General features: G+C 37.4%; 2 long non-coding RNA genes across 2 annotated transcripts; one reads left to right on the top strand and one right to left on the bottom strand.

Moving 5' to 3' along the window:
* Positions 1-793: 793 nt before the first annotated feature.
* Positions 794-1,325, top strand: LOC149674030 (uncharacterized). Its single transcript, XR_016366989.1, has 3 exons — positions 794-1,017; positions 1,085-1,128; positions 1,302-1,325. It is a non-coding gene; the product is annotated as an uncharacterized LOC149674030 (long non-coding RNA).
* A 309-nt stretch (positions 1,326-1,634) lies between these two features.
* Positions 1,635-4,977, bottom strand: LOC149674029 (uncharacterized). Its single transcript, XR_016366988.1, has 6 exons — positions 4,457-4,977; positions 4,196-4,269; positions 3,279-4,113; positions 3,042-3,204; positions 2,814-2,982; positions 1,635-2,750 (listed from the first exon to the last, which is right to left on the bottom strand). It is a non-coding gene; the product is annotated as an uncharacterized LOC149674029 (long non-coding RNA).
* Positions 4,978-9,979: the final 5,002 nt, after the last annotated feature.

Below are 9,979 nucleotides of genomic sequence, written 5' to 3'. Positions count from 1 at the left end.
GAGTTATGATTTGAATATTTTAGGGATGACCCCTTCATTAAATTAGCGCTGTCTTTCAATTTCTTAATTAAATTTAAGGGGTCATCCGTAAATTACTCCAATCATAACTTGAAAACAGTGGCCCGAACGGAAAAATGTCATAGAACATTTTCGACTCAAAATGGCCCAATAAATACGCCCTTTCATTATTGATGGACCTTTCACAAACACCCTGTATAGGAATAATTCAAACGAGCTTTATAGGTAAATAACCATCCGAACTATGTATTGAGTACCTGGATAAGAATATTGTAAGTAGTGGGTTTTTATTCGCCTAAAACCGTCTTACAGAGTCTCAGATTTGCCTTGATCTCAAAAATGTCGCGCTGTGTCCGCTTTTCAGTTCGACTTTAACCCCTTTTCTAGAAGGTTCCATAGGAACTGAAAACCATACACAAAGGAGAGATTTTAGGTTCAGAGCAAAGTGAAGACAATGCAAGGCAGTTTTAAGCCTATTGTTTCACGCTTTTCTATTCACCGGAACCCCTTTTCTTGGTTCTTTAAAGGCCTTAAGGATATCTATTGCCACGCACATGTTCTAAGAACAAGCGTTTACTAAAACCAGAAGGGGATAATAGAAGAAGGATGTCACTCTGTATCATTTAATACATTTGTTATGTAACGTCATTCTTCCCAGGCTCACCCCTTTTTGTTTGCTCTCTCGCTCATCAAACTACAGATGGGCATCGCACCGTAAGGCGAATTCTATAACTGTTTGGTACTAAATCCTCAGCAATCAACTCCGTAACCTCGTCTTGGGGTGAGACAAAATCCACAAGTGCGTCTTGCCAAATAGTTTAACTCAAATAGACTAATGATGAGGGAACTATTTCTCGCGTATGTGATTCGGTTTAGTAACCTTACTCCAAATGTTCCGATGTTGGGAAGAATGACGTTACACTTACCCGGCTTTGTGGTACACTTCTCTCGAAGAGAAGTATTATATACTTCTGCTAAAACTAAGAGGACGAACGGTAGGTATGTACACTTTTTGTTCAAATTAAGACACGGTTTCTGTAACACTTTATTTTGTACTTTTTCCCAGTTACCTACAAACAAGGACCACGATCTAAGTTCTTAACTACTTAGGTATAACAACTAAACTTCTACCCTATACTGAGAAATGAAATTTTGCGTAAGGGTTAGTTGAATGTACGTAATTAGCGACTAATGATACGCTATTGAGCAAAAATACCAAAAAGAAAAAAAAACCAATATGAATCCGACTTTCTCTCTCTCTCTCTCTCCTTGATGGGTTTAAGGCACAAAGCAAATGGTGAAAAAAAGGCTTCAATTTTGTATGGATCCGATATATAGTTCCGCCAAGCGTGACGGGAAACTAACGAATGAGAGTGATTGAAAAACGGAGAAAACTCCGTTCGAGAGCAGAATGTCGCTTCTAGTTTCTTCAACCGCAACCGAAAGAAAAATGGCCTTTCATTTTTCGAAAGGTTGAGTATTTTCTTTTGAAGACGAAACGGAACCGCGTAAATCCGAATCTAATCTATTGATTTGGAAAGATTTTGACGTAGTCTATTTATATCCTTCTCCTTTTCTCCCTCTCTCTCTTTTTCTTTAGTAATTTTTTATTTTTACGCAAGGCTCATTAATTTTATATAAGGTGCTTAAGTCGGAAAATTATAGCGGCATGTTTTTCCGCAAATCAAATTACGTTTTTCTTTTCATAAAAAGGAATAAAGTCGAAAACGTTATTTTCCCTTATTTTTCCGCGTTTTATTAAAAACTAGCGAAAAACATAGTTAACTAGATTTTTCGCGGCAATGGTGTAAAAAATAAATATACGCGATTGGTCGGAGATGCAAATTTCTAATTATCTACGAAATCTCAAACTAATTTGAATTTTAAATCATCGAGAGGTATTTCCTGGGGTATTTCCTGCAGAGGTTTAATATTTTTTTTGAAGAATTGATAAAAAAAATTGTACATCCCATTAATGTCACCCCGGAGTCGAAAACTTTCCATTTGAAACCTCATTTCTACAAATCGGATTTATAATTTACCAGTTTGAATGTTCAGACAGACAGATTATGCTTAATCTTTGCAATCTACTTTTGATCTTTGTTATCGTACAGCCTTATTTTCATATGAAAACTAACCAATAGAAATAACACTAAATAATTAATATTATCATTAGCCTACTCAGATATTTATCGAGGAAAATAAACCGAAGCACGGGGGAACTGTAAAGCGAGGGTTAGAAGGAGGAGAAGTTTTATTTCACCAGCTTGTTTATCGACAAGTCTCGAGGGAGATCTTCTACGAGTCAAAAACGAATGGGACAACATGTTTATTTATTAATGTTACGTACGTGATGTCAATGTATAATGTTTCGTGTGTGTGTAAAACCCATCCCTAAAGGAGCCCGCGAATGCTCCCAAAACTAAAGTGAATAAAATAAGTATTTGAAACTTCTATCTGACATGAATATATCATAAGTTCCTAATCCTCGGGAAGGACTTCTTAGATTTACGGCTATCTACGTCTCTTGGTGAAAATAACTACGAAGGTGCGGATATTCCTGAAACTGCTTTTGTTTTACATAGGTAACTCCTTCAAGTAGAACTTTCTCGTTACGTCACACAATCATTTCTCTTACCTCGGTTTTGGAGACCATATTGGAAGTCGACAGCTCAGACCATACAATTTAGGGTACCAATATTGACGTCACGTCCCCGAAGCTCCTCCCCTCTCTGTAAAACCATTTCGCATAATTTTGTCAAAAAAAAATGTATTGAATAAGTGTTCATCGTTACCTTTAGAGGTAGACTAGAGCCTCAATCAATGTTAAGATCCTAGGTAAGAACTTGCTGTTCTTCGAAATTATACTCCTCTAAATATTGAAATGACTGCAATGCCACGGAGAAGTTGAAGCGACAGTGTTTAGCGGAAACGCAAAACACCGAGAAGAAAGAGAATCTATGCCTAGGAGATAGGAAAATATAAGAAACCAAGCCAGAAAGTTCCCGAAAGCAATAACATACAGTGGAAGTGCTCGTAGTTGAAAATTGAATTTCTAGGAATGGATAAACCGACGTGTTTGGGCAGTACTTTGTGTTTTTCCATTTATGAAAACGCCCTCAGCCAACCCTTCTCTACCCTTCATTTGCCCTTCTTTCCACTTTGGCCCTTCGACCCATCTCGAATCTGTCCGTGACAGTTAGTGGAAAAGCCATGGACCAATTATACTTTTGGAGGACGGATAACATTCGTATATTTACTTGTGTGTACATTAAAGCATTTTAACTCGACGGTCGTAACATAGTTTCAAACATCGACAGAAAGCTTAGGCCTTCGTCAAAACCTTCGTCACCTGAACGAAAATTGGAGTAGATCGTTCACCCACTTATAGAAATTCGTGTTTATAAACCTCTAGAATAAAAGCAATTAATGGTTTTTATCTTAGACTAGCGGGAAAAGAACACAGCGTTGCCCATAAGAACATTTCTGTTATTTTTAAATTAAAAAAGATGGATGGCACACTGAACCCTAAAATCCGTAAAGTCCGTTCAAACCAGTATGCTAAATATTACCGTCGTAAGGAAGATTTCTGGCCGCCATTTTTCAAGATGGTAGGCCTATATGTCAGTAATAAAGATTACTGATCAAATCACGGATGCGAGCACCAAAAATTTGTGATCCATGACTTGGCATACATTCAAATTAAAACGATGCAATTCGTTGTGTGTCCAGCTAAATTAGGTAGTCCATGGAAGACCATCAAAGGCTCCTTCCTTCTTTCTATAAGCCATCTATCTTCCGTCGTGCTTTCCTTCCCAAAACACATCGAGTCCCTTTTTAGAATGAAGGCGCAGCGATTTCCTTTCGAATTCGTTTTCTCTAACGTTCTTTGGGGTAATTGAAGGAGACCGTTTCATTACGAAACGCGACATCACCGAAGCCACGGAGAGAAAAAAGAAGGACCGACAGTTTAAAAAAACATTTTCTGCAAATGTATAATTTGAGATTCGAAAAAGCCCAAAGCGAAATAAAAACTATCGAGAGGGGTAAGTAAGTGCTTGGATGAATAATCATGGAGTGGAATTAGGCATCCATCTAGTAAAGAACAATAAAAAGCAAAAGCTTGTTAGTAAAATCAGTGTAATACTTTTAAAAAGAACTTTGTATTCACTCTTACAATCGTCAGTGAAGGTCTATTCGCATAAATCAGTTAGAAAAACAATCAATCAAAGCTTACCTCGAGATATTTTTCTAAACAAAAGTAAAATAATTAAAATGCTTTAATTGGTTAGAATAGTGATTTAGTGTTTCTCGAAAAGATGTAAAATGAATTTTAAAGAAATTAGTTTCTTGTTTAGTTAAATAATGCTTGGAATTAAAATTTCTGAACGATTAATCTTCTTTTAAAAGGTAAGAAAATAAATTGAAATATACTCACCAATAAAAAGCGATCAAAATTTATTTCACCAATGCTTACATTGGGGCAGCGTTTGTTGCCAGCAGCAGCAGCAATTTCCTAGTTTGGCGCATTTGCATTTTGATTAGACCTGCCTTCCGTGATATAGTTTTTTTTTTCATTCCCACGAGGGAATCGTCTTAAGACTGTTTCTCTCAAACGTTATCCTCCTTTTCTTTCCTATTAAAAGAATTCGAGATTTTTTTTTCTCCATTCGTATCCTCTTCGATTGGAAGAAAAAGATTTCTTCTTCCTATTATGTTCCCTTGAAGATTGAAACAAGAGGCTCAAGAACATTTACGATTTTTTTCTGATAAATGAAATATTCAAAAAAAAAATGTATAATTGCGTCAGACCAAACAGAATTTCAGATTTAACTGTTCATTAAAGATAAATCTTTTTGTATTAAATTCTATTCGGGATAGAAAATTAAAATGCAAATTGGATCTTTTTTATGTGGATGAGGGAATTATCTATTAAAAAAAGGTACAAAAGGTTAAAGGTCATTCAAGTTAAGACAATAGGCAAAATATTAAAACACGTTTTGAGCATGACAGAACATTTTACATTGCGTCACTATCAATTACTGACGATATAATTCTATATCCAGCTGCGTTTCAAATTAGGAATCTTAGTAAATTCACCTAGTATGACTAATTTTATTATAAAATAATTTTTGTTTTACTATATTTGGGCATTCGGCGTAACGACTACCGAATTTTCCAGCCAACAGGCCATGGAAGTCCAAAAGATATCAGTGAAAATGTTAGAAAAAGTGGAGAGTAAAAAGGGAAAGCCCAAAAAGCATATGGCGCTGCATATAGCCATAGTTAACTATAGGAAAGCGAAGCCCAAGAAGGAGGAGGTTGACCGGGTGACCTATCGCTACTGACTACCGAAGGATAATGAATGGATTCTCATTTCCCGCACCGCGATCGAGGGCCAGTTCCTTCTCTAACTTCCTCTTCTATCTCCTACCCATCTCCATCCCAGACTATTTCAGGGTTGGGACGTGGCAAATCTTTCACGCGAGCTAATGCATCCAAAAAGAAAACACGTTACGGACGCTATTTGCCACGAGGTCCCTTTGCTTTTCACGTTCAACCATTCCCCGAGTTATCCGTTGTAAACCCAAGGCCTAGACCTTCGGAAGAAAAGAAATATAAGAGAGTCGGGTTTTGACCCGCTACTATTGTCTTGAACTTCCTCTCTTAAGTGCTGCACTATATTCCGTCTACTGGAGAAGAGCAAATAGCGTGGAAGGCACGGAGTAAAATATATTAGTATGACGAAGCAACGCGTTCCACTTTCTCCCTTCTCTATTGCCTCTAAATCAGTGGATTGCGTATGATATATGGGAAGAGTGAGATGCATTTGGACGTCAACTGGACGGCAAACGTGGTGGTAGACTGCATCCTATGAAACTAGAATAAATGTGTATCTAGCTCAACGTCGCCTCTTCTCTTCTGTAATTCGTAATTGAATTTTCCAAACCAATTAGGCCAAATTTTACCAATTTCCAACTTTTTAATTAGTAACAGGAAGGATCTACCTGGTTTCAAGATATGAAAAGAAAAATTTAATTTTTTCAGTTTGTTAAAAATCTACTTCGGAAGTTCGGATTTCGGATCTAGACTTTTCATTTCCAAAGAAAGAACCAATTTGATGTTGTATCGAGCTCTCCCTTCATATAAAATGATAAGTACTGAGAGTTCATAGAGGAAATAAATGCGAATTAGATGTACCATCCGAGATTGTACCATCGAAAGGCTAATCCTTAATTCGTCGTTTTTTCTATCGACTTTATTGTTCTTACAAATTCTGAAGATAAAGATAAAAATAGAAGCGTGACCTTTGCATAAATCACTCGTTAAATTCTAAGCGCTTAAATATAAGGAGTTATATGACATATAAATAAACGTAAAATTCGCGCGCTCTTTAATTTCGGAAATGGAATTTTAAAATAAAGAGCGGATTATTTTTTTCTTCCTGAGTTCTCGTATAGGAGCGAACAATACTGAAGCGCTAATAGAGAAGAATTTTTTTTCTTCTTGAAATTTATCAGAATAAGCGAGGAAACAAACTCGAGTGACATTTAGCGGTCCAACGAATGCGACCTACTTTAAGCAGGGACTCGAAGAAACTGTTTTCTTTCGGCATGGAGCCGTGAAGCCGGAGGATGAAGGGAATTTGTGGTTGAACGGTCTTTAGGGAGAAGCCGAGCCTAAGAGAGACACAAGCATCAACGACTTTCGTTTTCCAGTGCCCCCAAACCCCTAAATTCTCTTTCAGGGTGCGCCCTTTCATTTCTAGTAATAAAGTTATCTCCGCGTAGGCTTTACTACAAGTTTTTTTTATTCTGTTTGCCCTTCGGATACGAATTGACGCTTATTCCTTCCTTTCTTATTTCGAAAAATATTTTTGTTCCCGAGGTCCAGGCAAAAATCGCAGGACCAAGAAAAATATTCGTTTCCTTCCCGTTTTATTTGAGCACTGCAAGGGCCGTTTTCAAAGCTTCTTCTTTCGTTTCTCAAGTGCGCACTTTAAAAACGTTCTTAGGCGAAACAAATCTCGTCTGCCGCTTTAAGACGCTTTTAGCCCTGTCTTTTAAGCCTCTTGGAAAGTTAGACACGTCGAGACAAAAACATACACTAAGTGCCTCAGTTTTAAACTATTTTAAATTTCAAGTAATTTTAGTTTATTTGTGATTCCCCTGGCTTCTATTTGGATGCAGCTGATACAGATAAATATGCGTCACTTTTGAGTTACTACCGAAATTCGCCAAGATTGGCCTTGACATCGCTTTATCCAAAAACCCTGGATCAACCAAGGGTGGGCCTTGGGTTTCAAAAACCTCTCACTACACTCTTTAGTTCGAAGAGGTATTCGAGGCTTCCCACCTATCATACCAAAATATATCTAGACATAACTACAATTGGAAACACCTTCTCTTCCATCTTTATCTGGCTTCGGCTCCACGATAAATTAATTTTCTTTCATTCATCAGTTTGTTTGGGAACTACAATTCGCAGTTACGTAGTCAAGAGGCAGTAAACTAATGAAACATGTAATTAACAATAAAACTACATATATTGCATTGTTCACTTTATCGTGACATAAAACACATTAATAATTAAATGTTACGTACATCAATGCTTTTCTAGGTGAACCTCTGTGAACGCCAGCGATGAAAACTTCTCATTTACTGTCAAAGCTCATCACGTGGTATGCGAAATTTGATGCCATATAAAGTATTTGAGACAGAAAATGCGGAAAGTGTAATAAAACGTCTTCTTTGATCATGACACTAAGAAGAATGATAACCCAACCTAACCTAAAATAAAAAACGCTCCATTAATTCCATCGCGTATGCATGCACTGGTCGGCAATTTTACTTCAAGCACTTGTCTGTTTTGAATTCTAAAGCCCGCATGGCACAACACAAGTTTGTGGATATAAACGTACACAAAATAACCGTTATCTGTCGAGTGTAATGGGATATATTCCTTAAAGAGCCAGCTCCGAGAAAGACGGTTTTATTTGATGCGGGCAAGAAAATGGTTAAAAATGTCAGGTTGCTCGTTGCTACTTCTTTTATTCGCCATTAAAAGAATATTCCCTGGACTGCCGTCACTTACACTCCGTTTCAATCCGCGATAAAGAAATCGACGTGCCACCTTTTTTTCCGCTTTAGAAAGAGCGACTCTCAATTTTATGGGCGAGAATGTCCGATTATTCCCCAGGGGAACATCCAACGCCAGTAAAGAAACATTTCGGACTTTTTTTTTTCAGTATCCAAGTATAAAGTAGCTGTGAATATACCTGGAAAAACTCTAGTTCTACTAAAGAGCAGTCAGAACACTCTTAAACTTGGTCTGATACATTTCGAGCAAAATTTGGACAAAATTCAAACTGGAATTGGAGTTAACCGTTATTCGGAACCATCGTTTGTCCCAATAGAGTTGGAACAAATGTGGGCTGTAGGGAAGCACGACAATTGGGTGTCCGACAACTGGGATCGCGACAATTTGGTGCGTTGAAAACTGGGTGTCTGGCAATTTGGAGAATTTAAAATTGGGTGGCAATAAAACCGACAAAGCGTCGACCTCCTTTAGAAAATTAGAATACAAACTTAATGTCAGATTATCAATTTATGAAACTGCTAAATGTTTTTTTCCCAGAGAACTGAAATCGGAGAATTTTGAAAGTCTGGTTTTCGCTACCGAGAAATGGCAAAAGCGTTGTCTTTCATATACTCCTGCTTCTGTGTGTAAGCCTTTAAGGTACCACCTCCTCTTCCCTGCCACAGTTCAAGGCTTCAAGGGAGAAATTGTCTGACATCAATACAGATAGAGCAATTACTACAAAAGGGCTATAGGCCTCGGAATTGAGTTACGATCTGAAAGCCCATCATTCCATTCAAAGATCCTCCAGTCCTTCGCTCTCCCTTAAGACTATCGTCTATCACTAGCGAGTAAATGATAAACATAAAGGACGCATTCATACATTACCGGAGAAATGCAATTTTCCCCCGTTTAATAACATTAACATTTACTTTAGCGCGCCCTTTTTCGTGCTGAGGCTTCATTCATTAACATAAGTTTATGAGATATGTTCCATAAGTTTGACACTATATCTATACTCCGTAATGATTGAGACTTACAGCTCGAGGTAGTTCGAGAACGACAAGCTAGAATTGACTACACTCGGTTTTGAAGTCCATCTTCCTACTTAATCTGTACATACTAAGCCTTTAACAGCGCCTCACCAGGCGGCGTTCCTTTACGATAAAATCCATGACGTTTCACCTACGTCACTTAACGACAAGCTCTCACTAACCAGTGAGAAAACTATGGAACATATGTTATGAATTTGTCATAGCAGTCATGTTTAAGAAATCCCTACCAAAGTGTTTCCTCAAAGTTTTCTAAGTTGCTAAAGCATCTTGGCTCGATTTTTTAATTATATGACGTTTACTAATTCAGTAAAGATATAAATTAGTGTTGTTCTAATTTAAAATTTGTCAAACTATTCCAAGTATGGGTTACCAATTGTGTGTGTGTGTGTGTGTGTTAACTAAGTAAACAAGGATTTTTCCTAGTTTAATTAAGGTGCTGAAACCTTTGGCTAGACGTGAGAATTAAGGATGGGGGAAAAACGAAGAATCTTCTGGAGGAAGAAAACGTTCTTTAGCGTACCTAATTAATTTTGTCAAAACCAATATATCGCGTACGAGCGCTTTTGCTGAAGATCGCCCTTAAGAAATTGGGGACGAGAGTGACGCCCAACGCCAGCTAACTCCGGCTCAGATCGGATTAAATTCGTATTTGTTTCTGTCACTGCTAATGAAATTGGATTTTCTTTTTTTATCTCGTCTTTACTCAACTATGAAGATCAAGGATGGAATCTTCCAAGAAGAACTAACTCATTTATTGATGTTCTTCTGAAGGGCCATTTTATATCAAATTTTATTTGGTTAGATAAATATCTTTTGTGTGTACTCTA

This window comes from Phalangium opilio, unplaced genomic scaffold (genome assembly GCF_054372755.1).
Source record: "Phalangium opilio isolate 3A_F unplaced genomic scaffold, DU_Popi_V2 ptg000048l_1, whole genome shotgun sequence".
Classification (NCBI taxonomy): domain Eukaryota; kingdom Metazoa; phylum Arthropoda; class Arachnida; order Opiliones; family Phalangiidae; genus Phalangium; species Phalangium opilio.
This window is presented reverse-complemented; position numbering and strand designations above follow the sequence as displayed.